Source organism: Globicephala melas, chromosome 18 (genome assembly GCF_963455315.2).
Source record: "Globicephala melas chromosome 18, mGloMel1.2, whole genome shotgun sequence".
Taxonomy (NCBI): domain Eukaryota; kingdom Metazoa; phylum Chordata; class Mammalia; order Artiodactyla; family Delphinidae; genus Globicephala; species Globicephala melas.
In genome coordinates, this window is record NC_083331.1 from 15,520,678 (window position 1) to 15,547,761 (window position 27,084).

The 27,084-nt window shown below is 44.8% G+C and overlaps 1 protein-coding gene across 1 annotated transcript in view; it reads left to right on the forward strand.

Moving 5' to 3' along the window:
• The window catches only part of ATP7B (ATPase copper transporting beta), a 77,105-nt gene that overhangs the window by 964 nt on the left and 49,057 nt on the right, over nucleotides 1-27,084 (forward strand).

Sequence of the window (27,084 nt, forward strand, 5' to 3'; positions counted from 1 at the left end):
AGTTGGTGCATAGACCCCTTTATGATCTATCCAGGTCCTGCAACGGTTGTTTGTTTGTTTTTTTGTTTGTTTTTGAAGAACTATTTTGAGTTCATTTAAATCATGCAAGTAATACATTAGTGCGGCCTCTTAAAATGCAAATAGTACAGAAATATTTAGCACGAAAAGCAGATCCATTTTCCAGTTTTTTTCTGCTCATGTACATATGTCTTCATCCATTCAGCAAATGCTCATTGAAAACTTGATATTTTTCAGGCACAGTTTTGAAACGCACAGTGGTGTTAACATGTATCTATCGTGTTAATGCTTATCTATATCTCCAGAGAAATTTTTAGGTTCTTGTGTGTGTGGTTTTAGAATATTTGCTTGTTTTACATAAGTGAGATCATGTAGTGTGTATTCTCCAACCTCCAACCTTTTTTTTTGTTGTTGTTATTTTTATTTATTTTATTTATTTTGGCTACGCTGGGCCTTAGTTGCGGCACGCGGGATCTTTTTTTATTTAGTTGTGGCATGCAGACTTCTTAGTTGTGGCATGCATGTGGGATCTAGTTCCCCAACCAGGGATGGAACCTGGGCCCCCTGCCTTGGGAGCACGGAGTCTTACCCACTGGACCACCAGAGAAGTCCCCCTCCAACCTTTTTTTCCCCCAATTTAACAATATATTTTGGAGATTTTTCATGCTGGTACATAAGCATCTGTGTTACTTAGTCTCACCTCTGCACAGTACGGATGCACCATAGTGTATTTATTCTTTTCTCATGGGTGGACATTCGGGTTGCTTCTGTTTTGACCCCCTCACATGCCATACTGTAGTGGACATCCTTGTATGTGATTTTTCATGCTGACCTTTGAGTATTTCTCTAGGATAGGTCCCCAGGCCAGGATTGCTGGTCTGAAGAGTAGCCTGTGCCTTTTCTACAGATTTCAGAAATCAATTCGACAACATTATTGTGTGCCTTTTTGGGGTGAAATTCATCTAGGCCCTGGTGGCGTAGAAGTGAAAGATAAATGGATTAATGGATGGACAGAGAGAGGCTGGTCAGTAGATGATTCTTCATGGGATGACTCTGCATTTAATGGAGGAGCTGGGAGAGCACCTGTGAGGGAGGGGCAGCTTGTATGGAAGAGGAGACTCTTCCAGCCCCCTGCCGTGCCCCCATCTCTCTGCCCAGCAGAAAAATCCTTATCTTTCCAGATCAAGCTCAAGACCTGCCTCTTCTTGACACTGTGTAACTGCCTCTGCTCATGCCACACCTCACCCTCTTCTGGATTCCTTTGATAATGGTATTAGCCAACATTATTGAGCTTACTATGTGCTGGACACTGTATTGAAGCACTTTATATTCCTCCAGGTACACTCAGTTAATCCTCACAAAACCTTTTGATGTAGGTATTTTCTTGTCATCACCATGTATTCAATAATTTTTTTAGTACAGGCATACCTTGGAGATACTGTGGGTTCAATTCCAGACCATGATAGTAAAGCAAACAGGCACTTTTTGGTTTCCCAGTGCATATAAAAGTTATGTTTACCCTATACTGCAGTCTATAAAGTGTCCAATAGCATCATGTCTAAAAGAAAATGTACATATCTTAATTTAAAAATAACTTTATTGTTAAAAAATACTAACCATCATCTGGGCCTTCAGTGAGTTGTAATCTTTTTGCCAGTGGTGGGTCTTGCCACTACCAACTAAGAATTGTCACTCACCACGTGGTTCTACAAGAATGAAGTCACTGGCCACTGCAGTTACTGACCTTCAGCACACCCTGAAAGGAGTTAAGGGCCGAGGCAGGAGATCAGGAATGAGGTACTCTGTGCTTTGGGAAAAACTGGCGGAACAGGCCTTCAGATAGTTAGATATTTTCAAGAGATTTTATGAGCCCAATTTCTTGTATCTTCTCATATCTAGAAAAGCACTAAAATCATTAATGGAGACCTCTGCTCCTCATGACTAGCAGCAACCTTCTGCCAAAAGGTATGCTCGATTGCATGCATCTCCCCTTCACTAAAATCGTATATATACTGACTCCCCCCCATCCCCCCACCTCACCCCACCCCCTCACCTTCGGTCAATACCTCATTGTGGATGGCTGCTGACTGATCACATGGTGGTTGCTGAAGGTAGGGGTGACTACTGCAACTTCTTAAAATAAGACAGCAGTGAAGTTTGCCACATTGGGACTTGCCTGCGGTCCAGTGGTTAAGACTTTGCCTTCCAGTGCAGGGGGTGTGGGTTCAATCCCTGGTCGGGGAGCTAAGATCCTATGTGCCTTGCGACCAAAAAACATGAAACAGAAGTAATGTAACAAATTCAGTAAAGACTTTAAAATGGTCCACATCAAAAAAATCTTAAAAAAAAAAAAAAGTTTGCCACATCGATTGACTCTTCCTTTCGTGAATGATTTCTCTGTAGCATGCAATGCTGTTTTTTTTTCTCTTTATAAATTTTATTTATTTATTTTTGGCTGCATCAGGTCTTTGTTGCTGCTCGCGGGCCTTCTCTAGTTGTGGCGAGCAGGGGACTACTCTTTGTTGCAGTGCGTGGGCTTATCGTTTCAGTGGCTTCTCTTGTTTCGGAGCACAGGCTCTAGGCACACGGGCTTCAGTAGTTGTGGCACGCAGGCTCAGTAGTTGCAGCACACGGGCTTGGTTGCTCTGCGGCACGTGGGATCTTCCTGGACCAGGGCTCGAACCCATGTCCCCTGCATTGGCAGGCAGATTCTTAACCACTGCGCCACCAGGGAAGCCCGCAATGCTGTTTGATAGCATTTTACCCGCAGTAGAACTTCTTTCATAATGGGAGTCGATCCTTTCAAACCCTGCCACTGTTTTATCAACTAGTTTGGTAAAGTTTATGTAATATTCTGAATCTTTTTTTGTCATTTCAACAATCTTCACAGCATCTTCACCAAGAGTGCATTCCATGTATGAGCAAACCACTTTTTTGCTCATCCGTAAGAAGCAACTCCTCATTGATGAACGTTTATCATGAGATTGCAGCAGTTCAGTTACTTCTTCAGGCTACACTTCTAATTCTAGTTCTCTTGCTTTTCCACCACATCTGCAGTTATTTCCTCCACTTGAACCCCTCAAGCTCACGAGGGTTGGAATCAATTTCTTCCAAACTCTTGTTAATGTTGATACACTGACCTCTTCCCATGAATCATGAATGTTCTTAATGGCATCTAGAATGGTGACTCCTTTCCAGGTTTTCAGTTGACTTTGCCCAGATCCATCAGAGGAGTCACTATCTATGGCAGCTATAGCTTTACAAAACGTATTTCTTGGGCTTCCCTGGTGGCGCAGTGGTTGAGAGTCCGCCTGCCGATGCAGGGGACGCGGGTTTGTGCCCCAGTCCGGGAAGATCCCACATGCTGCGGAGCAGCTGGGCCTGTGAGCCATGGCCGCTGAGCCTGTGCATCCAGAGCCTGTGCTCCGCAATGGGAGAGGCCACAGCAGTGAGAGGCCCGCGTACCGCAAAAAAAAACAAAAACAAAAACGTATTTCTTAAATAATAAGATTTGAAAGTCGAAGTGACTCCTTGATCCATGAGCTGCGGAATGGATTTTTTTGTTAGCGGGCATGAAAACAATATGAATCGCCTTGTATTGGGTTGGCCAAAAAGTTCGTTCGGGTTTTTCCATGCCATCTTACAGAAAACACGAATGAACTTTTTAGCCAACCCAATACGTGCTCATCAGAGCTCTTGGGTGACCAGGTGCATTATCAATGAGCAGTAATATTTTGAAAGGAATCCTTTTTTTCTGAGCAGTATGTCTCAAATGTGGGCTTAAAATATTCAGTAAAACATGTAGACAGATGTGCTGTCATGTTGGCCTTGTTTCATTTGTAGAGCACAAGTAGATTTAGCATAATTCGTAAAGGCCCTAGGATTTTCAGAAGGGCGCTGGCTTCAACGTAAAATCACCAGCTACATTAGCCTCTAACAAGAGAGTCAGCCTGTCCTTTGAAGTTTTGAGGCCAGGCATTGACTTATTTCTATTTACAAAAGTCCTAGGTGGCATTTTCCAGCAGAAGGCTGTTTTGTCTACGTTGAAACTCTGTGGTTTAGTGTAGCCACCTTTGTTCATTATCTTGGCTAGATCTTGTGGACAACTTGCTGCAGCTTCTACATCAGCACTTGCTGCTTTACTTTGCACTTTTATGTTACGGAGGCGGCTTCTTTCCTTCAACTTCACGAACCAACCTCTGCTAGCTTCAGACTTTTGTTCCGCGGCTTCCTCACCTCTCTTAGGCTTCATAGAATTGTAGAAAGTTAGGCCCTTGCTCTGAACTGCTGGTTGGTGGAGCAGTCAACACACACATTTTATCAACTAAGTTCATCATCTTATATGGGGGCAGTTTGTGGTGCCCCCAAATAATTATAATAGTAACATCGAAGATCACAGATCACCATAACAAATAGAATAATAACGAGAAAGTGTGAAATATTGTAAGAATTACCAAAATGAGGTGCAGAGACACAAAGTCAGCGGACGCTGTTGGAATAATGGTGCTGATAGACTTGCCCGATGCAGGGTTGCCACAAACCTTTGATTTATTAAAAAACGTATTATCTGTGAAGAGTAATAAACCGAGGTGGGCCTGTATCTACTATGTGCCAGGCATTCTAAGCACTGGGGATCCAGCTGAGACTAAGACCCTGCCTTCAAGGAATTTGTATCCTAGAAGGAGATACAGAAGGAAAAAAAAAGAGAGTAAACAAATAGTGTTATTTCTGGTGCTGAGGAGTGCTGTGAGGTGCATGAATCAGGGTAGGGGCATTAGGATGACGTGGGAGTGGAGATACTCTTTGAAGCAGGTGGTCAGGGAATTCTTCTCGGAGGAGGTGGCATTTGCACGGAGACCCGAATGACTCAGATTTGGGGGGAAGTGTTCTAGGTTGAGGAACCAGAGGGTGTCAAGCTCCTATGTCAGGAGTGACCTGAATGTTTGAGGAACAGTAAGAAAGCCAGAGTGGCAGGAGCAGAGGGAAGGAGGGGAAGAGGTACAACACGAGGTCAGTGTTCATCATCTTTACAGTTGGGGAAACTGAGGCACAGAGAAGTTAGGTAACTTGCCTGAAGTCCTACAGCTGGTAAGAGATCTGGGATTGAGTCCCAGCTTGGCCTTTCTTACTTTCTCAGATGTGTATTTTCTTCCAGACTTACTTGACAATTGGTCACACCACCTGCTTTGATTAAACTTTTCTTTGCAGTATAGCTTTGATTAGAGCTTTTCTTTGCAACTCTGTGCTTCTGGAAAGTGAGTACCAGGTTAGTATCATTTAAAAAATGCTCTCCACAGCACATAACAGGTGACCACTTGATCTCGAATAAATGAATTAGAACATGATCCCTTCACCTGGTTTTCTCTTCAGAGGCCTCTCTGTGGGGCATCAGTGACCCTCCCAGAAAGGGAGGGGGCCCATGACCTGGCCTTTAGCCTTCAGTACATGAACACTATGGAGCACCTTCTGTTCGCCTCGTGCTGGGCCAAGCAGAGGGATGCAGAGATGAACAGAGGTCAGCCCTGTGCTCTTGGAGCCAGCAGGCATAGGGGCTGGAACAGAAGTGTCCTCACAGTGCAGCGCTCATAGACGAGAGTGATCAAGTGATAGCCTTCTCCTGGGAGGGAGGGAGGCAGAGAGGGAGGGAAGGATGCAGAGAGAACTTCGGAGGAGGTAGTGCAGGAGTGAGGTCTTGGAGGAGGAGTGGGCGTCGGCTGGACACACAGTAGAATGGAAAGAAGGACGTTGCCGTCAGAGACCAGCGTGTGCAAAGGTCCAAGGATGGGAATGGAAAGATGCATTTGGGAGGCTGTGAGTGGCTTGAAAAGTGATTATGAAAGGCCCTGTTTTTCAGGTCGGGAGTTCGGACTTTATGCCCGAGAGTGGAGAGTTTGAGCATGGGACAGCAGTCTTGAGACACTCCTCAAGGGAGTGGAGCTGCTGGCGACTTGCTAGAGGCCTTGGACGATGACCAACCCCATGTAAACTGCAGGTGGCTGAAAAGCCTAAAAAGGAACTGGGAGTTGGCTGTTTTGCCCCATTTCCCGTGGAGTCTAATGTCAGGCCAGTGGTGGTCCTGACAGCAACAGCACAGAGCAGAGTTGGTACTAAAGTAACTGGGTAATAAACTATGGGGGTGTGAGCGCTGGCTTTTTACATGCGTTTTTATCTTACATTTATTTATTTTATCATACATTCTCTTCTCCATTGCAAGCATGGGGATGGGCCAATGACATGAGTACAGTTCACTAATACTATAGCACAGATCGCAAGGACGTATCCAAATTCAGGTGTGCACAATGTTATTTTTACCTATAGGATTGGAATCATTGCCAAGTGAAATTCTGGAATGTTTGTGACTTTTTTTTTAACCAGGTCAAAGGAGAAAATCTGAGCAGATCAAAGTTTGATGAGATAAAGTAGAGGGCAAAGCAGAGAGAGTGACCTTTTATTGTGATGTAACTAATACTGCAAATAAGACTTTTAAAACACCAGTAATTGTGAAATCTATGGTGTTAGAATGTAGCAGTTTTGTTGAAGCCCCAATTTCTCCCGAAACTAAAAGTAACTCTGCATTGGGCATTAGAAACATTTAAAACTCTTTAGGAAATTATCATTATAAAAGTAATTTAACTCCATAACAAAAATTTGGAAAGTAAAGACCAAAAGGTGAAATTTACTTCTATTCCTGCCAGTCTTAGGATTGTTAAAAAACAAAATTCAACTGAGTAAAGATCTAATTGGCTTTATTTAATTATTCATGAATCAGGCAACCTTCTATCTTAACAGAAAGAAGGGGGCTCCAAGGAAGACTTATAGGCAGGGTGAGGCGGGGCAAGAAAGTTATTGTAGCAAAGAGTGGGTTGTTTCAGGTAAGGTCAGCTTCCTGTTGGGGAAAGCAGGGGTTTATCAGGCAGATTACCCCACTAGTGCTTACCAGGTAATTGCAAACTGACTGGTTGAAGGTCATGACATTCCTGGGAGAGGCTGAAGTTGCAGTTAGGTTACGTATTAAGTCTCAGTTTACTTATGTGGGGCTGAGCACAAGTGACTCCATTTGGGACCTGTTGTTTCTTTTTTAACAGGATGACTCTTGTTAGCATGTTTGTAAACTTCCTTTATTGTTTGCTTTTGCTGCACTAGTTATTAGTTTTTAGAAATAGAACATGTATTCTTGCAACTCAATGATAACCAGTATTAAAATCTTTGGCATCTTTCATTCCAGTCTATCTTCATTTTTTTCCTCTTTTTCTAAACCCAGTGGTGCTAACATTATAGATTTACTTTTTAAAAACAGTTTTAAAATCTGTCCATCAATGGGTCTGTTATTATTATTATCATTATGGAGTCTGTGGCTTCTCTGTCCTGACAGACTCTTGGTTTACAGTCTGAAGTATTCTTTCACTGGAACCCTGAACTTTCTTGTCCGTCCATCCCATTGCCCCAGCATCAGTGTACAAACTGCACTCTCTGCTCCTACACCAGAGCGACAGAATTGCCACGGAAATTCAGGCAACCATGCGGTTGGTGCCGCTGACTATCGAGATTAGAAACAAATTGCCCGTGGAACCGCGTGGTCGGTGCAGCCGGCAACTTGTTTCTAATCTCGATTGTGCCTGCAAATGCCTTTGTCTTGTTATTAGTCAATCTCCGAGTCACTCTTTCAAGCCTTTCCCACCTGCAGCGAGCCCACTGCTCAGTCTCTGCCTTCCCTTATCCTCCACAAATGACCTCACTTCTTTTTTTTTAAATAAACTTATTTATATTTGGCTGTGTTGGGTCTTCGTTGCTGCGTGCGGGCTTTCTCTAGTTGCAGTGAGCGGGGGCTACTCTTCGTCATGGTGCGCGGGCTTCTCATTGCAGTGGCTTCTGTTGTTGTGGAGCATGGGCTCTAGGTGCACGGGCTTCAGTAGTTGTGCCTCGTGGGCTCTAGAGCGCAGGCTCAGTAGTTGTGGCGCATGGGCTTAGTTGCTCTGTGGCATGTGGGATCTTCCCAGACCAGGGTTCAAACCCGTGTCCCCTGCATTGGCAGGCAGATTCTTAACCACTGTGCCACCAGGGAAGTCCCTGACCTCACTTCTTACCTCAAGAAAATTGACACCACTGTGTGTAATTTTCTTCAACTTTCTGCCTATCTCTACGCATCTTCTCCCCAAATTTTGTTTAGATCTACAGTCTGTTTTCAGTTGCTCATCTCTAGTCTCAGGAGGTCCACCTTCCTTTCAAGGTTCTCTTCTCTCCCTGTGTCCTTGACCCCTGCCCCTTCCTCTCTGCCTGTTCTGGAGCCTTTTACTGGTTTGATCAGGTCTTGTTTTGTCTTTTCTTCGCCTCTAGTCTTTCCCTCTCTCTGCAGACTTGTCCCCTTCAGCTTATAAAGTCGTCCACCTGCCTTCATTCTGAAGCCTTTCATTGCCTCGTGTCTCCCACTGGCTGTTGTATTACTTCTCCCTCTCCTTCTTCCTCAGTCTTTCAGAAAATGTCATCTGCACTTGCTTGTTTCCATGCCTCCACTCACTTTAATATTTCCCCTTCATTATTTTATTAGTTATTGAATAGAAAAGAAATAATATAGAAACACACGTGCATAGTTATAAAGCGTTAATGAGATAGAGAACACCTGTGAACCTACCACCTGACTGAAGAACAAGAGTATTATCAATGCCACGGCTTCTACCCAGGTATTCCCTCCTCGTCTTCTTGTGTGACCTGTAGAAATACCCATTGTCGAGGTAACCACCGTCCTCAATTCTGTGTTTGTTGTAACCTAGCTTTTTTGTGTGTATACGAAGTTTTATCACACATACGTGAATGTCTGAACAATACATTATTTAGTTTTGCTTGTTTCTGAGCTTTGTGAAAATGATATTATAGTGTGTTTAGTCTTCTGGGACTTGCTTTTCCCACTAGAACATTATATTTCTAAGATCCGTTGCTGTGCAGTGTGCCATGGTGGGAATGCAGCACAGTTTATCCATTCTCCTTGAAGGCTATGTGGTGCTTTGTAGGTTTTTTGCAGTCTATCCACTTCTGTTGCCTCACCACTCTTCTGAAACCTTTTTTGTTTAGGCTTCCATGAATGCCAAAGGCATATCCTCTCTAATTCTTATTTTAATGGCCTCTCTACTACATTTTTTTTTAAAAAATAGCTAGATTGAGATATAATTCACATACCGTACAATTCACAGGTATGTGCAATCATCATCACAGTCAATTTGAGGACATTTTCATCACCTGAGAAAGAAATCCTGTACCCTTTAGCTATCACACCCCATTGCCCCATAACCCCCATGCCTAAGCAACCACTATGCTACTTCCTGTCTCTATAGATTTGCCTGTTGTGAACATCTCATGCAGATGAATCTTTCTCTTCTTCCTGATCTCAGGGGGAAAACTTTCAGCCTTTTACCATTAAGTAGGATGTTAGCTGTGGGTTTTTCATGCTCTTTATCAGGTTGAGGAAGTTCCCTCCAACTCCTAGTTCGTTGAGTGTTTTTATATGAAAGGATTTTGGATTTGGTCAAATGCTTTCTCTGTGTCTATTGACATGACCATATGTCTTTTGTTTTTTATTCTGTTGATATGGTGAAGTAGTTTAATTGATTTTTAGTTGTCAAGCCAAACTTGGGTTCCTGGGACAAATCCTCCTTGGTCATGTAGTCTTTTTTTTTTTTTTTTATGTTGTTGGATTTGGTTACCTACTATTTTGTAGAGGAATTTTGTGTCCATGTTCATAAGAGATACTGGTTTGTAGTTTTCTTGTGATGTCTTTTCTGGTTTTGGTATCAGTATAATACTTGTCTCAGAATGACTTGAGAAGTGCTTCCTTCTTATAAATGTTTGATAGAATTCAATGTTGAAGCCATCTGAGCTTGAGCTTTTCTTTTGGGGAAGTTTTTTTAATTATTGCTAATTGAATATCTTTTCTTGCTACAGATTGATTCAGAGTATCTATTTCTTCTTGAGTCAGTTTTGGTAATTTGAGTCCTCCTAGGAATTTGTCCATTTCATTTAAGGTATCTGTTGGTATACAATTGTTCATGGTATTCCCTCATAATCCTTATTTCTGTAAGATAAGTAATAATCATCTTTCACTTCTAATTCTAATAATTTTAGTCTTCTCTCTTTTTTCTTGATCATTCTAGCTAAAGGTTTGTCAATTTTGTTGGTCTTTTCAAAGAATCAGCTTTTGGTTTTGACAATTTCCTCTATATTTCTATTCTCTGTTTTTCGCTATTCCACTCTAACCTTTATTATTTTCTTTTGGGTGCGTTGAATTGTGTTCTCTAAAAGATATGTTGAAGTCCTGAGTCCTGGTACCAGTGAATGTGATATTATATGGAAATAGGGTCTGCTGCAGATCTAATTAGTTAAATTAAGTTGAGGTCCTACAGCATTATAGTGGGCCCTGAATCCAATCACTGAATTTGTTATAAGGACACCATGTGAAGACACAGAGAAGAGAAAGCCATATGATTACAGAGACTGATTGGAATGATGCCTCCGTAAACCAAGAAATGCTAAGGATTGCCAGCAACCACCAGGAGGTAGGAGAGAGACATGGAACAGATTCTTCTTCAGAGTCCCAAAAAGGAAAATCTTGATTTCTAGCCTCTAAAACTGTGAGAGAATGAATTTCTAATACTCAGTTTATGGTATTTTGTCACAGTCCTAGGACACTGATGCACCTTCTTTCTGCTTGCTTTAGGTTTAGTTTAGGCTCCTTTTTCCAGTGTCTTAGGCAGAAGTTTAGATTATTGACTTGAGATCCTTCTTCCTTAATGGAGACATTCACAGCTATAAGTTTCTTTCTAAGCACTGTCTTACCTGCATCCCATAAGTTTTGGTATGTTGTGTCTTCATTTTCATTCATCTCAAAGTATTTCCTAATCTTTTGATTTCTTCTTTGACCCACTGGTTATTTAGGAGTGTGTTGTTTAATTTCCACATATTTGTGAGTGTCCTATATTTGTTTCTATTACTGATTTCTGATTCCATTGTTGTCAGAGAACATACTTTGCATTATTTCTATTATTTTAAATGAATTGAAGTTTGTTTTAGGATCTAACATATGGTGTAGCCTAGAGAGTGTTCCATGTGCACCTGCCTGGAAGGAACGTGTATTATACTGTTGTTGGGTGGAGGGTTCTGTAGATGTCAGTTAGGTCTAGTTGGTTTATAGTGTTCATGTTTTCTATCTTGTGATTCTGATACCAATTCTAATGTGTGGGTTTTTTCCCCTATACAAAGCAATTCTCGGGTACCAGCTGGGTGTCCTATAATTTAACTCAATTCTGAAACTGTCTCTCTGGAGATAGCATCCGATCCCACAGGTTAAGGGCTCAGTCCTGCAAGACTGGCCCCTTCGCCCACCCGCTTCAGACACCAGTCACAAGTCCAGGTTGCCACCTGTGCTTGTGACCAGCCGGCTATAGATCGGAGGTTCCAGTAACCCCCTCTTGGGGTTTAATTTGCTGAGGGAGCTCACAGAACTCAGAAACATTTACTTATTAGATTGCCGGTGTATTATAAAAGGTTACAACTCAGGAATAGCAAGATGGAAGAGATGCATTTGGCAAATTACGTGGGAAGGGGCACAGAGCTTCCATGCTTTCTCTGGTCATGCCACTCTCCCCAAGTCTCCACGTGGTCACCAACCTGCAAACTCTAGAAGACTAGTCCTTCCGGGTTTTTATGGAGGCACGAACGATTAAATCATTGGCTGTTGGTGACTGAACTCACTCTCCAGCCACTCTACCCTCCCCAGAGGTCTGGGTGGGACTGAAAGGTGTAACCCTGTAATCACCTCCTTGGTTCCCCTGGCAACCAGCTCCTATCCTTTGGTGATCTAGGGTCTTTCCAGAAGTCACCTCATTAGCCATAACAAAAGACACCTTTTTCATCACTTTGGAAATTCCAAGCGTTTTGGAAACTCTGTGCCAGAAAGGGAACAAAGACCAAATATGTGTTTCTTATTATAAATACTATCACATATTTCCTGGTTGATCTTCTGCCTAGTTTTTGTCAGTTATTCAACGTGGATGTGAAGTATCCAGCTATTACTGTTGAATTGTCTTTCTTTCCATTTCTGTCAGTTTTTGGTTCATCTATGTTTGTATTCTGTTTTTAGATGCATATATTTATGACTTTTATGTCTTCCTGATGGATTGACTTTTATCATTATAAAATGTACCTTTGTTTCTGATAACAGTATTTGTTTTGAAGTCTATCTTGTTTGATATTAGTGTCGACAAAAAAATTAGTCAATAGTTGACCTAAGAAAGAAATGGAGAATTTTATTTGAGCTAACCTGAGGTTTCTAACGCGGCAGACAGTCTCTGACAGAGCTCTGAGGCCTGCTCTAACCATTAGAGGTCAAAGCACAGTCGTGTGTAAGTTTTTGAGGCAAAGGTTATGTCAAATGACAGAATATTGACAGTTTACACAATCCAGATCTGCATTTACAAAGCAAGTAGTGGGTCATCATGACCCCTCGGAAGATGAAGAAGGAAGGTTATCTCCTAAGGAGTCGTGACCCCTCACAGGATTAAGAAGGAATGGTATCTCCTACCGGTTAACGCAGACACACAACACACACCAAAGGGGAGGGAGGAGGCCCACACCGGCAGAGAACAATTTTATGTTTTAAACTTTTCTTGTCTTGCCATAAGATACGAGTCTTGTTTTGTCATTAGCAGAGCCACACCAGCTTTCTCGTGGTTGCCTTATGATGGCTGCTAGGACCCCGACCCCCTAATTCATGCTGTGCACAGCAGAAATGGGGAAGGAGTGAGGACAAACCCGCCCTCTCTTTGAACGATTCTCCTCAGGAGCCCTGACAAACAACTTTTTCTTATATTTCATTCGCCAGAACTTTGCATCCGTTTTCAACATTTTAAAATTAGAAGATTTTTAATGTGTAAAACTCTGGCTACTTCCCTTCTCTTGGAAACTCTGGTGACCCCAGGCCATTTGACGGGAGCTGGGAGAAGCTGCCTCTTTTAGGTGTAGCATGAGCTCTCCCTGTGGCCACAAACCCTACCCAACCTGTCATGCTCATGTGGGTCAGTGCCTGCTCTTGGTAGTGTTAAAAAACTGAGTAAATTTGAAGTGGCTGGCATCCTGCCTAGCACTAGAAGTCCGCTCCAAGGAGCAGTGGTACAAAATGGAAGGCTCTTATAGGTGGAAGGATGGGGCATGAAGGTATTAGCCAAAAAAAGGCGGGGGGGGGGGGATTATTTTGGGCCAGGACATATTTGTCGGGGGTGGGGGGTGGGGGAAGGGAATGGCAGGGATCTTTATCATGCAGATTATCTCACTAGTGTTGATTAGGAAATTTCAGATTGACTGTTTTAAAGGTCACCTTTCTGAGAGGGGTTGAAACTACAATTAAGTCTTGATTTGCTGCAGTGGGGGGCAAATGACTGCATTTGAGGCTTGTTATTTCGGGGTTTTCTTTGAATTTTGTATAATTTATTTTTTTATACAGCAGGTTCTTACTAGGGGGCTTGTTATTTCTTTTTAACTGTAGTATTTGAGCCTAGACTGCTGGCTTGGAGGAAAAAAGGAATGAGTAAGTGAAGGAGGAGAGAGCCAGCTTTGCATGGGGCGCCTTCTGAATGTTAGATATCTGTCTGAAAGTTTAGCAGTCCATGTTTGATAGCAATAAATAAAGTAAGCTGTTTTTGGTACGCTCTGTCATTTCATTCATTCAGCAAATAGTCATTGAGAAACTTTAACACACAAGCACTGTTTTCGTGCTGGGTATATAGCGGTGAGTGAAGAAAATAGACAGTTCCTACACTTGTGAAACTTACATCCTAATTGGGGAGTTAGTAAACAAATCGACAAAATATATGTTATTATATCAGGCAGTAGTTGAGCACTCTGGAGAAAAATAAGTAGGAAAGGACCATAGGAAGTGGGAATGTTTGAAACTGTACCCAGGATAGTTGAGGAGGCCCCTGAGAAGGTGACATTGGAGCAGGGACGTTAGGAGAGGAAGTGAGTCGTCTGGATACAGGGGTTTGGGGCAGGGATATTTGTAAGCAGGGGGTGCAGTCGGGACAAAGGCCCTGAGGCAGGAGCGTGCCTTTGTGCCAGGACCAGCAGCATCAGAATGGTCTTAGCAGAGGAGTGAGGCGTGTGAGGATAGGCTGAAAGGGAGAGGGAGGGGCCAACTCCACAGTACTTCTAGGTCATTGTAAGGATTTTAGGTTTTTCTCTAAGTACGTGAAAACCCCCTGGAGGGTTTTTAGGGGAACCTCATCATTTCCACCCTGAGAGTGTTCCTCTGGCTTTTGTTTTGAGAATTGACTTTAGGAGGTAAAAGCAGAAGCCAGGAGGTCACTGAGATTATTTTAGTAATGCGGGTGAGATGTGCTGGTGGTGGCCTGGACCTCGTTGTAGTGGGGCTGCTGAGAAGTGGTTGGATGCTGAATGTATTTCGGAGATAGAACCGACAGGATTTGCTGAACACTTACTTATAGGTGAATTTGAAAGGACGAGATGATTCTCATCCAGGATGAATGCAAGGTTTTCTTTCCTGAGCGAGTGGAAGGAAGGAGTTGCCATATACTAAGATGGGGAAGACTGGAAGAAGCAGGAAGAGGGTATGTGGACTAAAAAAAAATACACAGTGTGAGAGCAGTGAATTGCAGTGTTATTCGGGGACCATACTGAATTCTCTAGACCAGGAGACAGCCTCTCACTTTACTCTGAGGAACTGTTCCAAAGAGGCAAGGGAAGAGCCAGGATATATATATGAATTTTTTGCTGGAAAAAACATGTAGTCAAATATAAAAAGGTCACAGCTAATCACAGAGCACAGACTTCTCAAGTTAATGATTTTAGTGCTTTTCTTTGTACGGGAAGATGCAAGAATCTGGGCTCATTGAAATTTTTCCTTAGATATGCATCTTAACTGTCTCGGGCCAGCATATCCAGAACACAGCATGTTTCCTGTTTTTCTCCAGTCTGAATTCCCAGCAGCAGGCGCTTTCGGTGGGTGACTGCGGCTGCTTATGGCTTGATCCTTCTAGAACTTGAATGGCAGGCGACATTTTTTTTCTGTAGGGACATCATATCGGGAGCTCAGTTTTAGACAAGTTAACATTTGAGATGCATATTAAATATCTAACAGGAGGTGTTAGTTAAGCTTTTGGGTCCATAGGTGTGGAGTTTGGGAGTTACTGCCTATAGGTGGTATTTCTTTCTTTCTTTTTTAAAAAAATATTTATTTATTTATTTGGCTGCATCGGGTCTTAGTTGCGGCACGTGGGATCTTTGTTGTGGTGCGCGACCTCAGTACTTGTGGCCCGTGGGCTCTAGAGCACGTGGGCTTAGTTGCCGTGCGACATGTGGTTCCCGGAACAGAGATTGAACCCACGTCCCCTGCATTGGAAGGTGGATTCTTAACCACTGGACCACCAGGGAAGTCCCTGTAAGGTGGTATTTCTACTGGACTGAATGAGATCACAAGGAGTACAGACAGGGAAGAAAGCCAAGGGCTGAGCTGGGAGCCACTGCAGCCCTCCGAGGTCTGGGGACTGGTCTCTTGTGCGGGGGTGGGGGGTGGGTAGGAGGGAAACCAGGAGCTGTGGGTACCTGGAGGCTGACCTTGGGCTCCTCACAGCTCAGCAGGCTCTAATCAGGTGGGTGGATGGTTGAGATGTCTGCAGGTTCTTTTCTGATCCTTTGTTTCAGGAAGCAGGGGTCAGGCTGGTCATTGGAGATGGAGGGTGGGGGTGGGAGTGGAGGTCTGAGGGGCAGGGAGGGTGTGAGACCCGGGCCTGCAGGGTGAGGACCAGGGAGATGGAGCTGGACTGCCGGTGGCACCAAGGCTTCTCCAGGTTAGTGGTCAGGCATCAGAGCGTGGCCAGCCAGCCTGGGGGCGTGTTGTATTTTATCCTTGTGGAGCTCCGAGGAGACAGACCTGGAGAGTGTGGGAACTTAGAGGTGAGCAGCGTTGGCCCCAGGTAAGGAGGGCAGCCAAGGAAGTTGAAGGTACGTGTGATTCCCTGCGATTCCCTGCGGGAGTCCGAGGGCTGGCTTTGACTCATTGATACAGTCTCCGTGTTTCTCTCTTTGGCCCCATGCAGTCTCTTCCTAATGTGGAGCTATTGTCATTTTTTCCCTCTGGGCTGTTGAGCCACTTGCGGTTTTGTTGAAGATCACTGCCTCCGGGGAGCTTGCCTAGGTGGCGTTTTGTAGCTGTTTTTGTTTGCTGTCCTGCTGTCACGCTGCGCCTAGTTTCAGTCTCAGAATGGCCAGTTCCCGGGGGCGCTTGGAGCAGACCCCACAGCCCACCCGTCCTTCCCTTGGCAAGTCCTCCTTCACCCCCAGCACCTCATGTCGGAGTGGTTTCTTTCTACTTCAACACTCTCTGCTACTGGTCTTCTCTCCGAACTTGCTAATAAACTCCCGAGGGCAGAAAGTGTCTCTTGTGTCTTCCTTTGCACGGAGCACGTAAATATCTGGCTGTCGGCCTCTGGGGTGTTATGGGAACCTTCCGGGCCGCTGCTTCCCGGCACACAGCTTAGTGTCAGGTTCTGTCCTCCTGTCCCATCACGGCATCCGGCTCCTCTGCCGGCCTTGGGAGGACTGACCCAGGGCTCTTTGTGAGAAGCCTCCCCCTGGGTGGAGCCAGGTAATCTTGGTGAATGCTGAAATATTTGAGCCAGATGCACCTCCTCCAAGCGGGGTCCTTTGTCCCCCGAGTTTCACGGAAACAGGAGCCGCCCATCTGCCTCTGGGCCCAGGCTTCTCGGGTAATAATAGGATTGCTTAGGGGACGCCAAAGCGATTTTTCTTTTTAAACGGAAAAGATTCACAGAGCCTGGGGAGGTGGGTAGGAGAGAAACAAGATGCATTGTACTTTGGAAAGTTGCTGAAAATCTTTGTACAGGTGGGAGGCAAAATATTTTAGTGCATGGAGACACTTGAAGCCTGGTAGTTCTAGAAGGGGTGCATCGTGTTGCAGATGAAAATCCTCCACGAACACCATGAAGATCCAGTCTGTAGTCCAACGCAGTGAGCGTGTGTTTGACATCGGATACTTGTTCATCACCTCGTTAAATCTATGGGCAGATAAGACATAAGGACCTTGTCTTCCAGGAGCTTACATGTTTCCTCGTGTTGGGAAAATTAATGAAGTAGTCGCGTTCAGGTTTCAGAGGCAGAAGCAGGCCTCTGCCCGACCTGTGGCCCTACCTGGACTGTGCTTGCTTGCACACCTAACAATTGCTGCTAGCAAGTCAGGTGGCCCTTACGATCAGAAAGGGAGTGGGTCTTGGAATTTCTTGAGCCCTGGGGACCTGGCCAGCCCTGCGGGGTCTGGAAAATCTCGTGACTCACATGGTGAAACCAACAGCATTGCCAACGTGTGTCCAGAGCTGCATTTTTGCACGCAAACTGATGATATCCATTTGCGGCCTGGGATTATAAACGGAAGCCCCCAGAACTCCAATCTGAAGTCTCACCCGTGGGGTGGACGCACCGCCCGGGACCCTTCCCAACTGGGGCTCCAGATTGCTGTCCCTCGGGACTTCCCAGCTGCTCTTTGGATCTGGAAGTAGGTGTCGGCCCAATTCAGTGATGTGTACTCTGTTGTGTGTCTCTAATATTCTTATTGCTTTCCTTCTAATGATTGTATATTAAAATTAAGTTTAATCACCTTTCATTAAAGAATTGATTAAAGCTGTTTATTTTTGTGTAATGAGCGGTTATTTTGCCAGTGAATCCAACGAACCTTAAAACCGAAAGCAGGCTTTCGACAAACACCTGGTTCTGAGTGCATGCTTGGCCAACTGTGGACTTAGCTGAGTGCATCCTCAGTGGCGGGAGAAGGCTGGTTCCCCAATAATACCTGCCAGGTCTGTGGTGCTGGCTTTAGTGATACTGGAATTCAGATAAGGGAGGGAGCCCCTCCAGGCTGGGTGGAGGCGACTCCCTGAGAGGCAGGGCTTAAGGGATAAGGAGGATTAGCTGGGGAAGGGGCGGGAACCTAGGGGTCAGGTACGAGGAAAGGGGAGGTGCCAGAAAGTGGGGTTTGGACTTGATTCTCTAGTCTGGGAACCTGGCTCATGTCCTGGTTGTTTTGCGGGTCCCTTAGATTCCAAAGGAACCAGGGCGAATCCACCATTTCCATCCCCAGAATTGCCCCCCACCCAGTTCCACCTCCTCTCTGCCAAACTGGCGTCACCTGCTGTGATCTCTTGATCTCAGAGCCCTGAGGGCCTCCTCTGCTATTAATCCGGCTCTGCTATTCCTTTTCTCTGCTCCTTGTAACTCTATAATCCCCCCCTCCTCTGAGTTCTCATGCCTGCCCAACCTATTTCTAAATCACAAATGTAATCATGTAAGTCCTCTGCTTCAAAACTGGTGGTTCTCCCCTATCCACAGGATAAAGTCTAAACTTCCTACCCTTTACAGCCTAACCTGGCCCAGTCTCCTTCTTCTGGCTGTGTTCTGAGTCTGAGTGACCATTTAGGAGAATTAAAATTATTTTTCAGTAAAGTATTCAAATTTTCCATAGTTATTGTGCTAACAGGGTAGACTATTGAAAAGCACTTAGAACATATGAGGCCAACATACTTTCCTTGTTAGCTATTCATAGCTACAGCACAGAAGCAGATAACGATCCCATATCACCAAGGAAAAATTGAACTAAGAGTAGTAACTCATATTTGTAAAGATAACAGAAAGATAAATGACCTTTGAGGAGGATTTCCGCCCAAAATGGTAAAAAAAAATTTTTTTAATCTGGTGTTCAAAGAGATGGAAACACACTTATGATGCCTAATAAAGGAAATGTGAGGGGGTCAGCAGGCATACATAGCTCCTGACAGATCCTATCAGGAAACATGAAAGCCATAGGTAAGGAAGTAGGATTTGAGTGATCACGGGTACGCCAGGCTCATCTACGCTGACCCCTGCATGGGTTTGGGGGCCAAGGTCCTTGGCATCAAGCATGCCTTTCCTTTTTGGGTCACTGATTTGAATGGCATTTCTTGGAAGTGGAGGTGGATTCTTTTTTGAACACATGGAAGATAAGGCAACTCAGACAGAGTTGGGAACTGGCTGCCCTGAGCGTGTTTCAGAAGTGGAAGCAAACAAGTTGTTACATCTCCACGGACTAAATGAGAGGCGGAAGAATAAGGAAGAGTCTTGAAGGACTGACCCGTGAGGAATGGACCCGGGGTGAGCCCGCCTTCTCTCAGAGAGAACAGGTCTCTTGGCCAGGAGTTCTTGGGGGGCAGCGATGGCAGTTTTAATGGGGGAGGAGGGGTGATTGTAGGCAACCCATAAAGAGGCAGAGCCTGCAGTGGCCTTGAGCAGAAGGGGGCGTGGTTCCAAACGCCCTCTTCTGGTGCACGCCCCCGCAACCCCCTCTTCCCCGACTAAGGGCACATTCAGCTGGGGGGAGTAAGCCAGGACACAGAGTAACTGTTTTCCCAACTGACTGAATTCCGTACTCAGTGTGGACACCCTGCACGTCCCTGCCGTAGGAGGTGCTGCCAGGGCTGGCGGCTGGCAGAGCTGTTCCTCCCATGGGGGATGAGGTCGCCTCCTTCCTGTGTCTGAGTGGGTGAGGGTGGGAAGGTAGGCGGGGCTGCCCAACACAGCACGAGGCTCCCCAATTGCCCCACTGTCTACGCCACCCTTAATCCTCGTGTGGAGCAGCGGGTAGCCTCAGAAGCCTAAACTGTGACTTAGTTCCCGACGGTTCTGCCGCATATAAAATACGGATGAGTCTTGTTTGCCCGTGAGTTTCTGCAGTCAGCTCTTAGTGAAGTCAAGCTGTTGGTCCAAGGGAGAACAGAGCTGCAGGAGACATGGAACTCTCTTACACCTTCTTGAAAAAGCAAGTCATGTTGCCTGGGAAATACTTTTCTCCCCTAGTGATCTGCACCCCACCAGTGCTGGAGCCATGGAAGAGGCAACTGAAGTTATTCCAAGAAAGCGCTCGAAGTTTGGTAGTAAAAGGAAGTGACATTTCTCCCCTGCCTCCAGGCTGGTCTCTTGGGGAGTGCACAGGGCCAAAAGGAAACTGCTCAGTGTGGGGACGTGATTGCGTGCTGGGCTCCTGTACGCGCCGGCCGGGTGTCCTAGCGGCACTGGGTACGCGTAGGGCCGTGTGCAAACATCCCCAGTGCCAGATGCCATGGACGAGTGAGAGGATGCCAATTGGTTTGATAGGGGTAAATAAACGAGCAAATATTTATACAGCGGTGTGCAGCCTGCTTAAGTTCCTGAAGGCTTGGCTGGCATCCTCTCCCGGGCTGGCTCGGGGCAGAGGGGAACCTGCGCGACTGGGCCTCCGAGTTAGCCTCCCCTCTGCTAGTTAGGGGGACGCTTTTCGAGCGTTTTCTTCTAACATGACCAGATAGCCTGGAGAAGGTGAAGTGCTGTTGTGCGAGGTGAAGGTGTGACTGTGAACACAGCGATGGAGAGAGCTGGGGGCCAGATGCCCGGGAGCCCTGAGCCGTCCTTCCTGGTGACTCTGGGTGACCCTCAGGTGACCCTGCTGTCTGTCCACAAGCGGTGGTCCTTCAGGAGGAGCCCTAGGGTCACGGGCTCCTCCAGGCCAGTGATTTCAGAGGAGGAATGCTCTCCCCCATCAGAGAAGGGAGAATTTTCACAGAAAGTTTTGAATAAAACACAGGAGGTCAGTTCCAAGCAGGTGAGTGCCGTTGGAGAAGGGCTGAAAAGCCAGGAGGGCTTTTTATAAAAGCTCCAGGTTATAGATGGAGGTTTCCTGCGTGTCTCATGTCAGAGGGGCCAGGAGCAAGCAGCTCTGGGGTAGGGAGTGAGCCAGGGGTCCAGGGGAATTTTCCAGGGATTAAGTTCATGGTGGATAAATCTTGGGTTTTGTTGCTTCTTAATTTCAGGATATTTTGTAAACGTCTGTGGTGCACAAGTTTCCCAAAACGCAAATCAGACAAAAATGGATCTTTTCCCCCTTTTTATTTTTTAACGTGTTTACCTTATTTTGTTAATCTTCACATTTCAGCTAAATAAACATTTTGAAAGTGTTGCTGCCCAATGAACCCGCTCTTCTTAAGCAAACGAAGGGTTTGTTAACCCAAACGTCAGGTCATGTTCAAAAGCAGGGCAGTGCAACTAACGCTTTGTAAAAATGGTGCTGCAGCAGCATTTCTGGGTGGGACTGGTGGTCTGTGTGGGGTCCTTTTCATTGACATGAGTAGATGGAAAAAAAAAATACTACTTAGATATAAAGGAAAGTTTTCGTAAGTCCTTTTTGCTCCTTGAAGAGTTATTTTTGTTTCTTCTGGTGTTAATTGTTTAAAAAGTCTTTAAAAGTAAGGGAAATTTTGTGAGTAGAGATTTTTGAAATGTACTATGCAAGAGATGTTTGTATGTTGAAGGAGACTTATGAACATCCATTTATGCAGTACACAGTCAACTTTTATGTTTCTAGTTGAATGTCTTAAGATAGCAAAATAATTTTTTTTTTTTGTAAAATGCTTGAGAATATTCCTTTCTTCTTTTTTTTTTTTTTTTAAATTTTTTGTGATAAGGGGGCCTCTCACTGTTGTGGCCTCTCCCATTGCGGAGCGCAGGCTCAGCAGCCGTGGCTCACGGACCCAGCCGCTCTGCGGCATGTGGGATCTTCCCGGACCGGGGCACGAACCCGTGTCCCCTGCATTGGCAGGCGGACTCTCAACCACTGCGCCACCAGGGAAGCCCTCCTTTTTTTTTTTTTTTGAGAGCATTTCTTTAAAATGTTCAAACTACTACTTGACAAAATTCAGCCTATGTCTGAGGTATTTGAATGTGAAATATTCTAATGGTTTTTAATGGCCACTTCCAACCTCATGTGACGAGGAAAGCAACCTGAACCTGGCCGGGGAGCCCTTCAGAAAGAGGGCTCTGGGTAGAGGCTGTGGCTGCAAGAGAGTCAGGTGCAGATCTGCGCCCTTGCTGGCCTGTGGGACCTGGCAGGTGAGCCTTGGACTCCTCCAGCTTCAGGTTACTGGAATGAGAAGTCCTGCCTCTCTGGGACGTGAAAGCACCTTGTCGAGTACTGTGTAAACGCACAATGGTATCATCTCTGCCGAAATGATCTTCAGCAGGACTCCCAGCTCAGAGATGTGTTTGGTGCTCTCTGAATGTCTGGTAGAACTCTGCAACCAGTTAATCCATCTGAGCACAGTTGCAACTATTTTGTTCTGAAGCTCTGATTGTAAAAGTAACACCTGCTCATTCTACAAAACAAATTTAACATGAGGCAAGGGGAATATGGAAAAATGTAAAGAAAATGAAAACAGCCACATACTTCAGCCATTTTGCCACTACACTTGTGAATGTGTATACGTGAGTTTGTGTATGTGTACGTAGTACTATATACCTTCTATTTTTTACTTAATATTTTGTGGATATGTATATACACACATACACACACACACACACATACACATACACATGCATATATATTATATAATTTAAATTAATTACCCTCAAATGGGAAATTTGTAGTAGCTGGTTTAAGATAAGAACCAAACTAAATGTCAGTTACAATTGAGTATTTGTTCACTGTTACAGTGTATTGACTCAAAGTCTGCTATAAATCAAACTCTGGGTCTACTTGAGAGCTGTCTTATTTAGTACTTGGTATGTGGAAGGGACTTGTCACCTCATTTAATCACTATCCTCCTTTAACAGACAGAAACCTGAGATCAAGAGGTTAGGTAATCTGGGGACTTCCCTGGTGGCGCAGTGGTTAAGGATCCTCCTGCCAATGCAGGGAACACAGGTTTGATCCCTGGTCGGGGAAGATCCCACAGGCCGCAGAGCAACTAAGCTCACGAGCCACAACTACTGAGCCCGTGTGCCACAACTACTGAAGCCCGCGCGCCTAGGGCCCATGCTCCGCAACAAGAGAAGCCACCGCAATGAGAAGCCTGCGCACCACAACGAAGAGTAGCCCCCGCTCGCCGCCAACTAGAGAAAGCCCATGTGCAGCAATGAAGACCCAACGCAGCCAAAAATAAATAAATTAATTAATTTAAAAAAAAAAAAAAAGGTTAGTTAATCTGCCTGAAGGATTTAATACCAGGTCTGTCTGAGGACAGGCCCCTTGCTTTTCTGTTGGGACAGGGAAGTATTTAACATGTTGGGTGAGATAGGGTTTGAAAACTTCTGAGTATTGCAGAGCTGCTAATCCATGGTGAATGAAAAGTTAGCTTTTAGGTTATGCATTGTTCACAAAAGATGCAGGTAGCTGCTCTGAAGAAAACATTTCAAAATTGTGTTTGTGGTTAGCGGATTTGTGTGCTTGTGTTTACATTTCTCATACCACGTAGAGTATGTTCTATGCGGTTTAGAATGAAGATGTGATGTTGGGCAAGGGGTCAGTTTCTTCTGTGTTTTGGACAGAGGGGGAAGTGCCTTTCTGAAAGGCGTAACTGGTCTGGAGAGGCCATCCCTCCCTCCCACCTATGTTAGATTCGCCTCTTCGCTGGTGTGAGCAGGCTCTGTGGGCCAGGCCATGCCTGGTGGGTTTCCCAGGCAGTTACTCCACCACCACCCCACCCCGCCAGGAGCGCGCTCACCAAAGAGGAGAAGGCGGGGGCCTCAGCGCCCTGGCCTGGCTCTTCTGGCCCTGCGTCTGCAGGCCTCCCCGGGGCTCTTGTTTCCTCTCAGGCCCGGGACGATGGCCTGGAAAGAAACAGGCTCCTACCTCTCAGAACCCCTTTGGGGAGTTGTGGGCAGCAGAGATTCCTGGTCCTCGATCCAGCTGGAGGGTGTAGGGAATATGCCCCTTTCTGCTCAGCACTGCCTGCCTGGGCCTCCTTACCCATGGCCTTCCTGACGGCTGTTGCCAAGCTAGGCCGCCGTGTTATGTGTCTTTCTCTTCCACATCGGGCAGTGTATTAGTCTACGGTAATAAGTAAGCTGTTGAGTGAGTGAACAAATACATGAACCGGAAGTGATTTCTGTGGCAGGAGGGAGGGCTGATGTTGGAAACACTGAACTGATTGATGACTGTGATGAGAGTGTTGGGTTGTGGGCTTAACCATTTTAGAAAGCAACCTACAGGAGTCTGTGCTGGGTGAGGGTGGTCAGGCTGGGTTTTATTTTTGCCTAAATGAAACCAAGACAGCCCAGCTGGCACAGGCGTACCCCTGCTGAGTAAAGGAAAAAAATAGCTGAAGGGAGTGATCTAGTCACTTAAAGATGTCACTAGCAAATTGTCATGGAATCATCATCAACTGTACTATAGTATTATTCACTCTTCTAGAGAACTTGTATTTCTTTATTTTCCCCTAAAGTTAGTGTCTACTGGATATAAACATCATAACAACGTATAGAAATGTGGATCTCTTCCTCTAGAAAAACAGGGAACAGTGTATACTCTTACACGGTTCTGCAACTTTTCCCCCCTTTAATCTACCAGGGATGTCTTTCCATGTCAATACATGTAAATTCACCTTTTTAAAAAAGCCACTACATAAAATTCTATTGGATGGATACTTTATGTAATCTGTTCTCTATAGACGAATATTTAGATGGTTTCCACGTTTTCACTAGTGAGTGTACCAATGGACATTCTCATGTCACTGTATATCTATATGATGAAAAACCCAGAAGTGGAATTACTGGGACAAAGGCAATGGGCATTTAATATTTTGACAGATATTGCTTCATTGCTCTCAAAAAGGTTGTGTTCTACCAACATCATCTCATATAGTGAGTGACATCCATCATCTCATGTAGAGTTTTCTAAAAAAAAGGGAAAAAATGTGTTTTTTTCTTGTGATGAGAACTGAGGATTTACCCTCATAACAACTTGCATATATACCATACAGCAGTGTTAACTATAGCCGTCATGTTGTGCATTACATCCCTAGTATTTATTTGTCTTATAACTGGAAGTTTGTAGCTTTTGACCACCTTCATCCTATTCCCCCTCCCCTCCGCCGCCTCAGGTAACCACAAATCTGATCTCTTTTTCTGAGTTTTTTTTTTCTTTCTTTTTGTTTTAGATCCACATATAAGTGAGGTCATACAGTATTTGTCTTTCTCTGTCTGATTTAGCATAATGCCCCCAAGGTCCATCCATGTTGTCACAAATGGTGGGATTTCCTTTTTTATGGCTAAATAATATTCCATTGTGTATATATACACCACATTTTCTATATCCATTCATCTATTGATGGACACTTAGGTTGTTTCCATGTCTTTGCTATTGTTTTTTTTTTTTTTTTTTTTTTGCGGTACGCGGGCCTCTCACTGTTGCGGCCTCAGAGCACAGGCTCCGGACGCGCAGGCTCAGCGGCCATGGCTCATGGGCCCAGCCGCTCCACGGCACGTGGGATCTTCCCGGACCGGGGCACGAACCTGTGTCCCCTGCATCGGCAGGCGGACTCTCAACCACTGCGCCATCAGGGAAGCCCTCTTTGCTATTGTAAATAACGCTGCTGTGAACGTGGTGGTGCATATATCTCTTCAACACAGTGTTTTCATTTCCTTTAAATAAATACCCAGGAGTGGAATTGCTGGATTATATGGTAGTTCTATTTTCAATTTTTTGAGGAACCTCCATACTGTTTTCCATTGTAGCTGTAACAATTTACATTCCCACCAACGTTGCACAAGGGTTCCCTTTTTTCCACATCCTCACTAGCATTTGTTATCTCTTGCCTTTTTTTTAAAAAAACATCTTTATTGGAATATAATTGCTTTACAATGTTGTGTTAGTTTCTGCTGTACAACAAAGTGAATCAGCTATACTTTTACATATATCCCCATATCTCCTACCTCTTGCATCTCACTCCCACCCTCCCTATCCCACCCCTCTAGGTGGTCATAAAGCACCGAGCTGGTCTCCCTGTGCTATGTGGCTGCTTCCCACTAGCTATCTATTTTACATTTGGTAGTGTATATATGTCCATGCCACTCTCTCACTTCGTCCCAGCTTACCCTTCCCCTTCCCTGTGTCCTCAAGTCCATTCTCTACGTCTGTGTCTTTATTCCTATCCTGCCCCTAGGTTCGTGAGAACCTTTTTTTTTTTTTAGATTCCATATATATGTGTTAGCATACAGTATTTGTTTTTCTCTTTCGGACTTACTTCACTCTGTATGACAGGCTCTAGGTCCATCCACCTCACTACAAATAACTCAATTTCTTTCTTTTTATGGCTAATATTCCATTGTATATATGTGCCACATCTTCTTTATCCATTCATCTGTTGATGGACACTTAGGTTGCTTCCATGTCCTGGCTATTGTAAATAGTGCTGCAGTGAACATTGTGGTACATGACTCTTTTTGAATTATGGTTTTCTCGGGGTATATGCACAGTAGTGGGATTGCTGGCTCATATGGTGGTATCTCTTGCCTTTTTGATGATAACCATTCTAACAGGTATGAAGTCATATCTCATTGTGGTTTTGATTTGCATTTCTCTGATGATTGGTGATGTTTATCACCTTTATATGCATCTATTGGCTATTTGTATGTCTTTGGGAAAATGTCTATTCAGTTCCTCTTCCTATTTTTAATTGGATTAATTTTTTTTGCTATTGAGTTGTATGAATTCTTTATTTAAATTATTTTATTTATTTATTTTTGGCTGTGTTGGGTCTTCATTGCTGCGCGCGGGCATTCTCTAGTTGCGGCCAGCGGGGGCTACTCTTCGTTGAGGTGCGCGGGCTTCTCATTGCGGTGGCTTCTCTTGTTGCGGAGCACGGGTCCTGGGTGTGCAGGCTTCAGTACTTTTGGCATGTGGGCTCAGTAGTTGTGGCTCACCGGCTCTAGAGCACAGGCTCAGTAGTTGTGGTGCATGGGCTTAGTTGCTCCGCGGCTTGTGGGATCTTCTCGGACCAGCGCTCAAATCCGTGTCCCCTGCACTGACAGGCAGACTCTTAAGCACTGCGTCACCAGGGAAGCCCAGTTGTATGAATTCTTTATGTATTTTGAATATGGTTTGCAAATATTTTATTCCATTCTGTAGGCCGTCTTTTAATTTTGTGGATTGTTTCTTTTGCTGTGTAGAAGCTTTGTAGTTTGATGTAGTCCCACTTGTTTATTTTTTGTTTGGCT